The sequence below is a fragment of the Rattus rattus genome, chromosome 2, assembly GCF_011064425.1.
Source record: "Rattus rattus isolate New Zealand chromosome 2, Rrattus_CSIRO_v1, whole genome shotgun sequence".
Classification (NCBI taxonomy): domain Eukaryota; kingdom Metazoa; phylum Chordata; class Mammalia; order Rodentia; family Muridae; genus Rattus; species Rattus rattus.
Window position 1 is genome coordinate 3,898,301 of NC_046155.1, and position 12,983 is coordinate 3,911,283.

A 12,983-nucleotide genomic window follows, 5' to 3' on the forward strand; every position below is an offset into this window, starting at 1 on the left:
TAGCCCTAATAATTTTATTTATTTATTTTCATAATACCTGAGTGTATGCATATTTATCATATGCCTGTAGAAGCTGTTAAAAGTGAGAAGAAAGAGATGGATCCCCTGGAACCTGAGTTACAGTTGTGAGCTACCAAACCCAGATCCTCTACAACAGCAGTAAGTGATTAACTACTGAGCCACCTCTCCAGCCCCACTTACTTTTATATTAACACGAGTATTTTGCATGTATACCTTTATGTATACCATGTGTGTGTACCTAGCAACCTTGGAGGCCATAAGGAGGGAGCCACCAGTCCAGTCCCCGTGTTAAAACTTTTTAACATCTGGTGGACATGGTAATGGATGCTTATCATTCCAGCACTTGTGGTGCAGAGGCAGGAGGATTGGCAGTTAAAACAGCAGCCTCAGGGACATAACAAGTTTGATGTCAGTCTGAGCTGCATAAGACCTGGCCTCAAAGGAAAAAAGGGGGTGAGGGTGGTGGGGAACCTATTACTGTTGACTTGCTGGATGGACAGGTCAAACTGTTTCCTAAATATTTATGTTTACGCACACAGGTTAATGTTGCACTCAGCTTTGGGCAGACAAGTTTCTTTCTTCAATGGTTAGCATTGAATCCAGAGTCTCAAAGTGGTCCAAAGTGCTGAGTGTTCAGCCCAATATGGGACATCTATATCAAACCCTACTCCCTGGCTCAGAGAGCATCAAGGAGGAAGAGGTGGAAAGAATGTAAAAATAGGATGATGGGGGAGTGCTGTGAACCAGGAACTCTCTCATGGACTCACTACCATTGTGGTTATCTGTACAAGATCAAGACAGCAGCAACAGTCAGTATTCCAGCAAGTGATCCTATACTAACAGGACTCAGGGGCTTACAGATAGAGAGCCACACACCTCCCCCCCCCCCCAAAAAAAAAGGAAAAGAGGAAAGAGTATGTTGGGGGGGTTGCTGGGAGGAGTGGAGGGAAAAGTTGGAGGGTATGATCAAGATACATTGTTTTATGTATGATATTGTCAAAGAATAAATCCAGGATACTCTATTTAAAAAGTTAATTCTCTGGACTGCAGTGACATGCTTATCTAAGTGGAAGATGATAAAGTCCCAAGGGGTGACCCTGCACTCTCTGAAAATGATGCAACTAGATTCTGAGGAAAGGTAACTAGGGATGGCAGCATCATTCTCAAGAGGCTGGTTCATCAACACAAAGGGAGAGTGTCACTGGATCAACAAGTGGGGGAAGAGGCAATGGGAAGAGGCAATGTTTCTCAGGTTCTAGGACCAAGCACAATGTTGGGGATGGAGGGTGCAAATTAGGATCAGCATGAAGCACATTAGACAACTGTTTAAATAAGAAAGTACTTAGGAAATTCAGAAGGCTAGTCTGGAAGCTTAAAAAGATGATAAATTTGAGGCCAACTACATAGTGAGATCCCCATCTCAAATAAAGTACAAAATAATCCATCCCTCCCAAAAAACTGAGGTAGAAATGGGAACTCATACTCACACCATGACATAATATCACTAAGACGGAGTGTCCATCCACCACCACACCTCCCTGCATGAGAACACTACAGCTGCATTTAGGGGACAGGGTACCATTTTCCCTAAATGCTTACTTACTTATATTCAAAAAAGCACTCAATTCAGAAGAAAACATAGTTGTCTCAGTAAATGTACTCGACTCAGGAAGTATCCTGTGCCCAACAACAATGGGCATCTTCCCGCCCAGTCACTGGATGAAAGCACAGTGCTGGTAGGTTCCTGACTTTGCAGTCTTGGCCATTTGGAGGATACTGCTTCCAATTGTAACTTCAAGATGGGAGAGTTTAATTTTGTACAAAACTACTTTTTAAATTCTGCAGAGAGGACCTGAGAGATGGCTGAGAGGTTAGGGGCACTGGTTGCAGAGGACCCAGGTTTAGTTCTTAGCACCCATATGGCAGCTCAGAACCGCTTGTAACTTTTAACTTCAGTTCCAGGGGGATCTGATGCCCTCTTCTGGCCTCCATAGGCACAAGGCACACATGTTTCATACAAACATACAAGCAGGTAAGACACAAATTGAAAGAAAACTACTTTAAAAAAAAAAATTTTTTTTCCGGAGCTGGGGACCGAACCCAGGGCTTGTGCTTGCTAGGCAAGCACTCTACCCCTGAGCTAAATCCCCAACCCCTAAAAAATTTTTTTAATGTTGTAGAAATAAAAACATTCATTCTGGAACTGGAGAGATGGCTCAGTGGTTAAGAGCACTGACTTCTCTTCCAGAGGTCCTGAGTTCAATTCCCAGCAACCACATGGTGGCTCATAACCATCTCTAAAGGGATCTGATGCCCTCTTCTGGTGTGTCTGAAGACAGTGACAATCTACTCATATAAATACAGTAAATAAATAATTAAAAAAAAAAATTCATTCTGAGTGACTATAAAGAATTTTAACATAATTTCTATGACATTACCAAGAACTCCTGAATAAGTTTAACATGCTGGACTTATCTGTGTGTTTTATCTTAGAGAAAGCATACAGTGGCAGGAACAGCATACAATGGCTGAAAAGAAAACAGAAGTTAAAAAGCAGATTGCAGTACCAGTGACATGACTCACTGGGTAAAGATGTCCCACCTGATGACCTGAGATCAATTCGTGGGACCCACACAGTTATCCTCTGCCTTCCTATATGAACATTATGGCATTCATGCACTCAAAGAAACATAAAAAAATAAAAAAGGCTCTATCTCGTTGAAGATTCTGGAAATCATTTATTTATTTATTTATTTATTTATTTATTTATTTATTTATTAATCAAGAACCAGGTAGTTTGCTCCAATACCCAAAGGAAAACTGCTACAAAGACCATGACAAAGTCACCAAGGTAAAAACTTGTCATCAGACTAGAAGCATACAAAATGCCACTACAATCAAAACTGTTCTTATAGAACCAATATATTGAAAGTATCTTCAAAGTTATTTCCCCTGTGATTAGAGGTGTGAGACATAGGTACAGACTTGCATGGGTTCTAAAAATACAGTTGGCTTCTCCGCTACACAATTAGGTACTAAAGTGGTGAGTGTTAAGTCAAATAACCACTTCTGAGCAGTGTCATGGCTGACATTATTCTATTTTATCAAAAGCCTGCTTAGATAAAAATTTTGATTTAGCAAAACATGTAAACACTAAAACCCCTCGACTGATAAGTTCTGACTAGGCAGCTACAGTATTTGGCTGTGGATCTACAGTTGGACCTGAAATACAATCTTCTCCAAATGCTTCAGTAGAAAAAATACTGACAGTTTCTTCTACCTCCACATTTGGAGTGTTCGACCATGGTTTATGTAAAAGATACTCCTTGACTCCAATAGCCTCAGTAAGTATTTCTAAAATGAAAGTTTTAGCTATGTTATTGTAAAGAAAGTCCACAAAACCACTGTCTCCATTTTTCCACCTGATCAGGGCTCACTCAATAGTAACACCCAATACAAACAAGGGCCAATACAACCAATATTTCCTTTGCTGTACTTTCGGTCCCTTTTCTAGAAATAGATGTCACCTACTGCCACATTCCAGTAAGTACAGCTTCTATAGCTCCTAGCTCCAAACAGTACTCTACTTCTGAGCAAAAAAGGTGGAGAGATGGCTCAGTGGTTAAGAGCACTGACTGTTCTTCCAAAGGTCCTGAGTTCAAATCCCAGCACCCACAGAGTGGCTCACAACCATTTGTAATGGGATCTGATGCCCTATTCTAGTATGTCTGAAGAAGCGACAATATACTCATATACATAAATAAATAAATCTTTTAAAAAATATTTTATCATCTCTACTGCAAAATGTCTCAGTCTCAGGGGCTAAGGGAGATGGTTAAACAGTTAACAGAACATAATGTTCTTGCAGAGGACACAAATTTAGCTACCAGCATTCACATTGGGTAGCTGACTGTAACTCCAGCTCCAGGAGACCCAATCCCCTTAGGAGACACCCTCAGATGTAGCATAAATTCACACAAACATACTGACAGTTTCTTTGACATGGGCAAAAATAAAAACCAAAGGAAGAAACTCAGTTGGCCACAATGGCCCACACCTGTAATCCCAGCTACTTGGGAGGCTGAGGCAGTGGGCCTAATGTTTGAGGCCACTACTTAGTGAGATGCTCTCATAAAATAAATTTAAAACCCATGCAGACTTAAGTAGCAAGTTATTTGACTATTATATTGGTACATGACACACAAGAAAACAAACGTACTCTGAGCTTTATCATAGGAAGTTCAATGTCAAGGAAAGAAACAAGGATGAGCAAGATACACAGGCACTAGACAAGAGAGCCATGTCTTGCAAAGCAGCACCTCACCTACAGTGAGGGAACAGGGTCTATGTGGCACAATAGATGCAATCTCTTAACTAGTGTTCTGGGCTCTCCACACCATGGCTTCACTTTGACTCAGAGCTGTACCAAAGACTGAGTAGCATATCACGAGTCCACACACAACCCTGTAATACAATGCTACCACTGTCTTCCTCAATGTATTAATGAGAACAAGGCCAGAAGAATTAGGCAAGATAGCCAAGGTCAGATTGTACATTCTTAGTAACATACAAAGAAGCGATAAAGCCTCAATGTAAATCTTTGGATATACTTGCCCCATAAGTGAAGATACTAGAATAGAATGGTAATAGCTTCTGCCTTCATAGAGCTTCAGTGTGTGAAGAGACTACATATGTAGTCATCTAAAATAACCACGATCTGGTAAGAACTACAAAGATGTGAAAAAATTAAAAGATACATTGAGACTTTAATCAGGAAAAAAAAATGAAAACATAGAGAGGATCATGGTGTGGGGAAAGCACTTTGGCTATTTACTTCTATTCACCAAACGTTTTTAAAAGCCAATTAACTTTGAACTTTCTAGGACCCTGAGTGAGGCTGCTTCTGCTTCTTTCTGGAAGGGGAAAGGTTTCCTACAGGCTCTCTAGTCACAGACTATACTAGTTCACTGGCTGAAGGGTCAAGGACCCTTTGTTCTCAGTATGTGGGCTCAGTATAAATATATACTCTACGTGATGCAATGTAGGCATTGCCTTGAAAATAAAAATACTCTTCAGAGATCACTGAGTCATTCAGACACATCAGATACTTCATCTCGTCCTATAAATCAGATGAAATGATTCATTCTGCAGACCTGGAATCCATTCATTCCACAAACACAGCAAAAGCCTGCTGGCATTCAGGCACTGTTCATGGTGCTGGAATAGTTGTTGTGGCCATGGAACACTAGAGGGCCCACAAGAGCTTCCACCTTCAGAAAAAAGCTACAACTCCAAGGTTGAAAATACGGCTCTGTGGGTAAAAGCACTTGCTGCTCTTTTAGAGGACCAGAGTTCAGTTCCCAGCGCCCACATCAGGTACTCACTATCTCCTGTTAACTCCAACTTCAGAGGATCCAAAACCTTCTTTTGGATTCTATGAACACCTACATTCACACACACAGACACACACAAATAAAGTAAAATGTTTAAAATGCTGGTTAGGAAAAATGCTGACCTGGTGCTTCTTTAAGGGGGAACACAAATGCAGGTGGCCTACCACTTGTACCAGGGGCTATAATACTCAGAGTAGCATGTGTGACTAAGGGCTCATGGCTCAGCTACTCCACTGATATTAGCATCACAAACAAGAAGGCTCAGGAGTGAATTTTGCTGCTCAAATAAATTTCTATCACAGGTAGCAATGCTGGGTCTCAAACTCTTGTTGAAATTTAGTACAGGCTGAGCCACAATCAAAACAGTAAAAGAGCTGATCACAGACAAAAGCCCCTGGGTCTGTTTACTTGTTTAATGTGCCCTACTACACACAAATGAAGACATGCTGCTGAGATCCTAGCAAGCAGGAGCCATGTGAGGCTTAAATATCAAGATTTTCAGACCACTGATGTATGCTAATATCTCAATCTGAAAACCACCTGCACTGTGTAAAGCCTCTTCTGACACTTCAAAAGACATAAAGCCGTGTGACGCCTGAAGATGAGCTAAGTAAACCAAATGTATATGGTAAGTGTGACTGGAGTGGTTCTTAGAAATGGGAAGATACAGGAAGATGGAGTAGAATTTAGGACTAGAAGTAACTTTGGAGAGAATGTCCAATCATTCTTCAGAAACAAACACCTGGCCACATCAGTGCCTTGAACACAGTGAGTGACAGCAGAGACTGCTGTAACACAGTACCAACTCTTACAGTAAGAATCCTCTGGGAGTTGGGGATTTAGCTCAGTGGTAGAGCGATTGCCTAGCAAGTGCAAGGCCCTGGGTTAGGTCCTCAGCTCCGGGGGGGGGGAGGGGGAGTCCTCTGACCAGCCCCGAAATTATATTTATAAACAGCATCATAGTTTATACACAACCCTAGAGTTCAAAGGTGTCTGAGCTTGTGCCATTTCCACACCAGTTAGCCTCAACTCAGGGCCTGAGGCCTGAGGCAGCAGATGCTAATTGGTTTGACTGTCCCTGGGCACTATGGGATGAGAATGGCAAAATAAAATGTCACTTAGAGACTTACAGAGTGTGGGTACTATTTTTCCTCATTGTAAACTAAGATAACAAAGGCTGATACAAAGCTGTAAATGGTTTCAGGCACATGAAAATTCACTTATTCTAACTTTCTGGCTTAAACAATACAATATGGGAAATCTGCTTTCTCAAAAAAAATTTAAAAAGAAAAAATATCACTAGAAATTAATACAAATTTATAAAAAATAGGCTAGGGTGATTATTGTATAGATGGAGTTGCTATTAAAAAAAACCCTACAATGCATTTAAAATAATATGCATATAACTAAAAATTAGGGACTAAAACAAGTTGTATTTGTAGCTTTAAACTATGTTTGTTTTGGCTTCTTCTCTGGGGGGAGAGGGGTTGGAGATAAGAGTTTCTCTGTGTAGCCCTGGCTGACATGGAATTTGCTCTGTAGACCAGGCTAGTCTCAAACTCAGAGATCTGCCTGCCTCTGCCTCTCAAGTGTTAGAATTAAAGGCATGTGTCACACCGACAGACCTTGTTTTGGCTTTCCGAAACAGGGTCTTACCAGGTAGTTTAGGCTGACTTTCAATTTGAGTCTCTTATCTCTAGAGGGCTAGGATTATAAGCACATGCCAGACACCATGCTCAGACACTTTAGAAAGTGTTTGCATAGGAAAAAATGGATTTCTGATCATACTGAACAAAAATAGTTTAAATATTGATCAGGCACCTTTCCTCTCATTGGTACTTCTAATCTTTAGGAAGCATTCAATTATTTGGAGGGGGGGACTAAAATGATACCTACTATAAAAAATTGTATTTAACAATCTCCTATTAGAAGGAAGAATGCAGATATGGACAATGAATTTTAAAGGAGGTTGTTCACAACATGCCTCTCCCCCTCCCTGATTGAAAGCTCCTGGACTGCTCACTAAGAACACTTGTCTATACAGTATGTTTATAGAACTTGGCCACTTAACTCCAAAGTTCAGGAGCTGCAGAGACAGCTCAGTGGTGATGCGCACCTGTTACTCTTGCAAAGAACCCAAATTCAGTTACCAGAACCCACACAGTGGTTCCTAATCATTGCTAACTCAGGTTCTAAGGGACTGGATGTCCTCTTTGATCTCATGGGGGGGGGGATACTAGATGCACATATCTAGGTAAAACAACTCATACACATAACTTTGAATATATTTAAAAATCTGCAGGGATTTTAATTCATACTTCAAGTTTAAGAGTATTTTTTTGGGGGGGTTCTTTTTTTGGAGCTGGGGACCGAACCACTGAGCTAAATCCCCAACCCCTTAAGAGTATTTTCTAAATGATCATTTTACTACTTTTAATTATGTGTGAGTGTGTGGTTATGTGCACATGAGTACAGGTGCTCTTAGAAGCCAGAAATGTCAGATTCCCTGGGGCTGAAATGAGTCAGCTAATGTGGGTACCAGGAACTGAACTCAGGAACTCTGGAAGAGCAGAACTCACTTTGCTGCACTGAAATCCATCAGCTAGTCAGAAACTTTGATTTATGAGTCTTTCCTTTTTCTCCACTGACACGCTAGTAAATCAAGTGTTTTATTCACTCCCAAAACAAAGTCATTAAAGCCAGAAAATGCAAAGGTCACATATACACATAGAGCTAGTATCTAGCTCTACCTGAGATACAACCACCCGAGTTGTCTCTCCCTACAGTTACTCAATTTATGCTAGGCAAACAATAATGTGACACCATATGATCCCTTGTTTTTACTAGTAAAGAATGCTCTAGAGCTAGCAAAGTCCCAGACCTTTTGACCAGAGAAAAGGATTTTGTTGAATGGAGAAGATAAAGTTCACATGTGACAAACAAAAGCACAAAATAATGGATGGAATCATAATGATTTATCTGAGAGTATTTGTTCTGCAAGCCACTGTAAAAGTACTCCTGAAGACAGGGAGCTTCTCAGATGCTATACACAAATCTGTTGTATAACCCAGACACATAGCTGAGCATTATAAACCTACAAGCTGATAGCTGCATAGAAGATGACTGCATAGGAGGTAAGATCCACAGATGACCCAAAGGGAAACTTAAAGAGACTGCTCCACCCACCTACAAAACACCTGTTCAACCACACAAACATCCCAGGACACACCCCTCTCAATCTCATCTGCATACATTTCTGCAGCCCAGCCTTCCTAGGCACTGTCCACTGGTGTCTTCTACAAGTATGGAGAGCTCAGAGTAGTAGTAGCCCAGTGTCACCACAGTGAGTTAAAACACATTCAAAAGAGCACTTGGGAGAAAAAGGAAAGTCCTTGGAAATGGTACTTGAAAGAGTTAGGTTTCAATCACAGGGAAAGGATGGGGCCTACTGTCCTCTTGAAGCATAAGTTCTCTAAAGGTAAGAGTTCTGTTTCTTTTCTTTTTCTCTTTTATAACAATTTTTAAAAAACTTTCAATGACACTGACTGGATACATTTTTTAAAACTACAAAGAAGCTTGACAAGCTAGAAATTTACAAATTATCTCTTTCATGAAGTGACTGCTGAACACCTGTGCTAAAGTGGACCAGATAAATCTTAGTACAAGACTCAACAGGCTCACAAGAAAACCAATGTGATGTACAAAGACGTTCAGGGAACAGAGGAATCCTGCTTTCTGTTGAGGGCCACCCAGGATGCTTGTTCAAAAGACCGTGCCAGCAGCAAGCTACACTCTCTTGGGGATTTTCTGTATTCTGGGACAGAAGAAAGGGTGTGGGATCGCCGGAGACTGGATGGCCAAAAGGCACCAGGTATGGGAAACTAGTGTGGGCTTGGGAGGAGTAGAATGTACGATGTCAAGAGGCTAGACTCAAAAACTATTGTTTTCCCACATACGACATCAAGACATTTGCACACTTTAATCCAAGAGCAAGCTTCTAGTGAGGTCAAAACTGCATCTACACAGTAAACATGTCTTTGACAATTCACTCTTAAGGCATGGACTTCATGCGCAAATCATCCAAGATCGTTTCAGGCAACAAGTAACTTCCTCCTCGCCTCTGAAAGGGCTTATGTTTTGTCTACTAATTACCCAAACTGGCTGGCGTTGCTGTCAATTAAAAAAAAAAAAAAAAAAAAAAAAAAAGGACCCGGAAAAAATTACAGGGAGAAGCGAGTTCCTCTAAGGAATCCATCCATTCCGCAGTCTCCCAACCTCACAGGCCTCTCTGGGTTAAATAGTTTTAAGTTTAGAAGGCAGGTTTTAAAAAAAAATTATCAATTCAGGTAGTTCATCTTGTCTGCTCCTCTGGAGGGAACTCTCTCAAGAGTGAACGCCGTCAGAAAGTTCAAGATGAACTTCACGGATCCTCCTCGCACTCCGGCCGAATGAGCGGATGACAGATCGAGAGACGCCAGTACCACAGCGCTCGGCTCGAGCTTGGTCCCCCTCACCCCCCGCGACGCCGCGGGACAGCACGGAGAGGGGAGGGAGCGAACTGAAGAGCGACAGGCTGAGCCTGGAGCGACAGGAAACGAGGCTCGGGCCAAAACAAAAACAACCGAAAGTTCGGCGCGCCAGCGCGAGCAGATTGGGCGAGACGCTCGACAGCCGCCCATTGGAGAAGAGGAAAAACACAGTCCCCCAATCCCGAGCGGCCGAGCAGCTCCCCTCGTGCGGCCGCGACCCGGCCCTCGCCGACCGCTACTGCTCCCTTCCGGCCGCCTCCACCACTGCAGGCCGCGCTCGCCTGGTCGTCCCGGCCCCGCAGCCCCGCCCCGCGGCCCGGTTCCCGCACGCACGCACGTACGTCCTCCGCGGCTCACCGCCAGCACGGCCCGTCTTCCAGCACCGGGCCCATCCAAGAGCTCTTCTACTGAGCTTCCGAGGAGCTCGGCTACACTTTTTCGTCCCTCCAAAAAATTAATCACCAAAAAATATTTCCTCAGAAAAAATTGGAGAGTAAAATCCAATATGGCGGCATGGACGTAGCACCGCCCGCTGCCTCCGCTGACGGGAGGGGGGGAAATAAAGGAGTCCGCGTCCGCCGAGGGCCCCCCCAACACTGCCGCCACGGCCGCCACCGCGGCCCGCGCCCAGCCCCTGTCCCCGAGCCCTAGCTCGCAGCGCTGGGCCACCCCCGCCTCACAGACCTCGGGCCTCACCTCCACCTCGCGCGCAGTCGCGGGATCTGAGGGGCATCCGCCGGCTTCGGGGCTTCGCGTCCTGCGTTCTCGCGCAGCGCCGGGTGCCGCCTCCGGTCCCCGGGCGTCCTCACCTCATAGCCCCCGAGCCTCGCTGCCGCGCCGCAGACGCGTCGCCGCCCCCGGTGAGCCACCCGGACACCGCCCGGGCTCGGTGGAAGGACACGAAAATGAGTCCACGGATGACGGCGGAGGGACACCACGCCGACACCGAGCGTGCGCGTTCCTTTGCCCCGCGCTAGTGGCCGTGAAGGCTTCGACGGAATTCTGCGGGAAGAGGCGGAGAGACACCAGAAAAAATGAAGTTCCCTGCCGCGGCACCCGACGGCGGAGGCACAAGGGCGATTTTTCCAAAGAAGCCGCGTCGTTGCCGTCGCTGAGCCTCGAGGCGGAGGGATCGCACCGAGCGTTGTTCGGAGATCCCTCCGCCCGGCTGCCCTTTAAATCTCGGTAGAGGCGGCGTCGCCGCGCGCCCGGCGGGCGCCACCTAGATTGCCGGCCGCTCGCTGCCCCGCGGGGTTGGCCCCCGCCCCCGTCCCTCGCGCACCTGCACCTACCAGGGACAGCTCCCCAGCTGCGATTTCGGGGGAGGGCAGCTGCGGGCGCACTGCGATTCGGTCCCGCTGTGCCTCCGGGGTGCACCGAGGGGAGGCGGCTTGGGATGGCGAGTTTCTTTGTTGTGGGGATGGGTGTCGTTGGAAGCAGAAACACCCTTCAAGACCATGTGGGCCACCGGAGCGTTACCACTCGGAAGGTGGGGAGGGAACGTGCGTTGGGTCCCCCGTGCTGCCACCGGCCGCTCCTTGAGCACCTACTGAGTGACAACCTCTCCACGACTTGGCCACTCTTTACTCTCTTCGGGCTCAACCGGTGCGAGAAAGGCGGTTTGGTCCTCCGGGAGCTTGGGGCGGAAGATCCGGAGTGGCTTGCACCCACGCCTGGGGTATGGCGAAGCCCCACCCCTTGGATCTTTCAGTCGGATAAGGGGTGCCGCACAACAATAACTAGGGTCACATCCTGAACCCCTAACCAGGCATCGTTCATAGCGATCTGGTATACCGCCTTATTTGTCCCTCAGGGTAATCCCCAGAGGTCGAAAGCATTGTGGGTCCCAATTTACACATAGGGACATTGAGGCACGGACTGGTTAGGTGACTTTTCAACTACTCAGGGCTGGAGCCAGAACCTCTTATACACTACTCAATGAAAAACAAAGGCTTTAAAGTGAAGCAGGTGGTTGGGACCTGAAGGAGACATTTGAGGTTGTCACATACAGAAGTAAGCACCTGACTGAGGTGGAGGGTGTTAAGGAAAAGTACAAAAGTGTTCAGGCAATGTAAGGAAAAAAAGAATGCAACTCCAGCCACACATGGGACAGGGAAAGCAATCGAGGGACCATTCCAGGAGAGCCCCAGCCTGCCTTGGTTCCCTACAAACACCACTACCACCCTGCACTCTCACATACCCTAGCACAGTAGGCACTTTCTAGAGGATGGCTCAGTGGAGTCCAACTAATACTGGGACCCTGTACTCCTTTGGAGTCCCTGCACCTGGGGCTAAGCCTGGGATCTCAGGTTGGATGATTTACTTCTCAACGTCTACTTGTAAAGCAGTTTGGGTGTCTGGACTCTTGCATGCACCTCTCCAGCCTCCTCTCTGATCTTGAGTAGTAGATTTGACCTTGTTATCCCTTCCATAGATGGGAAACAGGCACAATAACCTGCTAAGGACACATAGCTGGGAGGGTGTATTTCCTCAAAACCACAACTCTTGTGCTGACCTCAGCTGTGTAACCTGTATCCTCAGTCTACAGATCATCCTGGAAGTGGGCAGTGGGCATAGGAGACCAGCCACAGGAGAAACAGGGCTTGACACTTCCGGTCTACTTCCTGCCAATTCCAGTCACCTTGGCATCAGATCTATCCTGCTGTATTCCCTTTTTGTAGACACAGCTAACAATCCCTTTGACCTTAGTTGTTTTGTTTCATTTTTCTAGTTTCTTACTGAATGCCTCCCCCAACCCCCACTTCTGTAGGGCTTGGCTCCAAATTAGTGCCAAGGACACTAAAGTTGCTTCTGCACCTTTGATACCCAATGCCAAGGAGGCAAGCACACATGGGTCACCATCTACCTCCAGTGGGCACCCATGGTCCTAGACTGACCTCAGAGGTGTGATGCTCAGACTTCAAGTCTACCCAAACGTCAGCAAGCCTCAAGTTCCCCTGTCTTTTCCACCTCAACCCAACAGCACATGGCCCTTCAGGCTCACCCAGGTTCCCAACTCTGTATAGCTCTTACAGTCCTT

General features: G+C 45.5%; 1 protein-coding gene across 1 annotated transcript in view; it reads right to left on the reverse strand.

Moving 5' to 3' along the window:
* Positions 1-10,747, reverse strand: part of LOC116890805 (histone-lysine N-methyltransferase KMT5B) — a 36,753-nt gene extending 26,006 nt beyond the window's left edge. Inside the window, exon 1 of the mRNA XM_032891289.1 lies at positions 10,640-10,747. The gene's annotated coding sequence lies outside the window, so the exon portion shown is untranslated. The remainder of the gene's footprint in view (positions 1-10,639) is intronic.
* Positions 10,748-12,983: the final 2,236 nt, after the last annotated feature.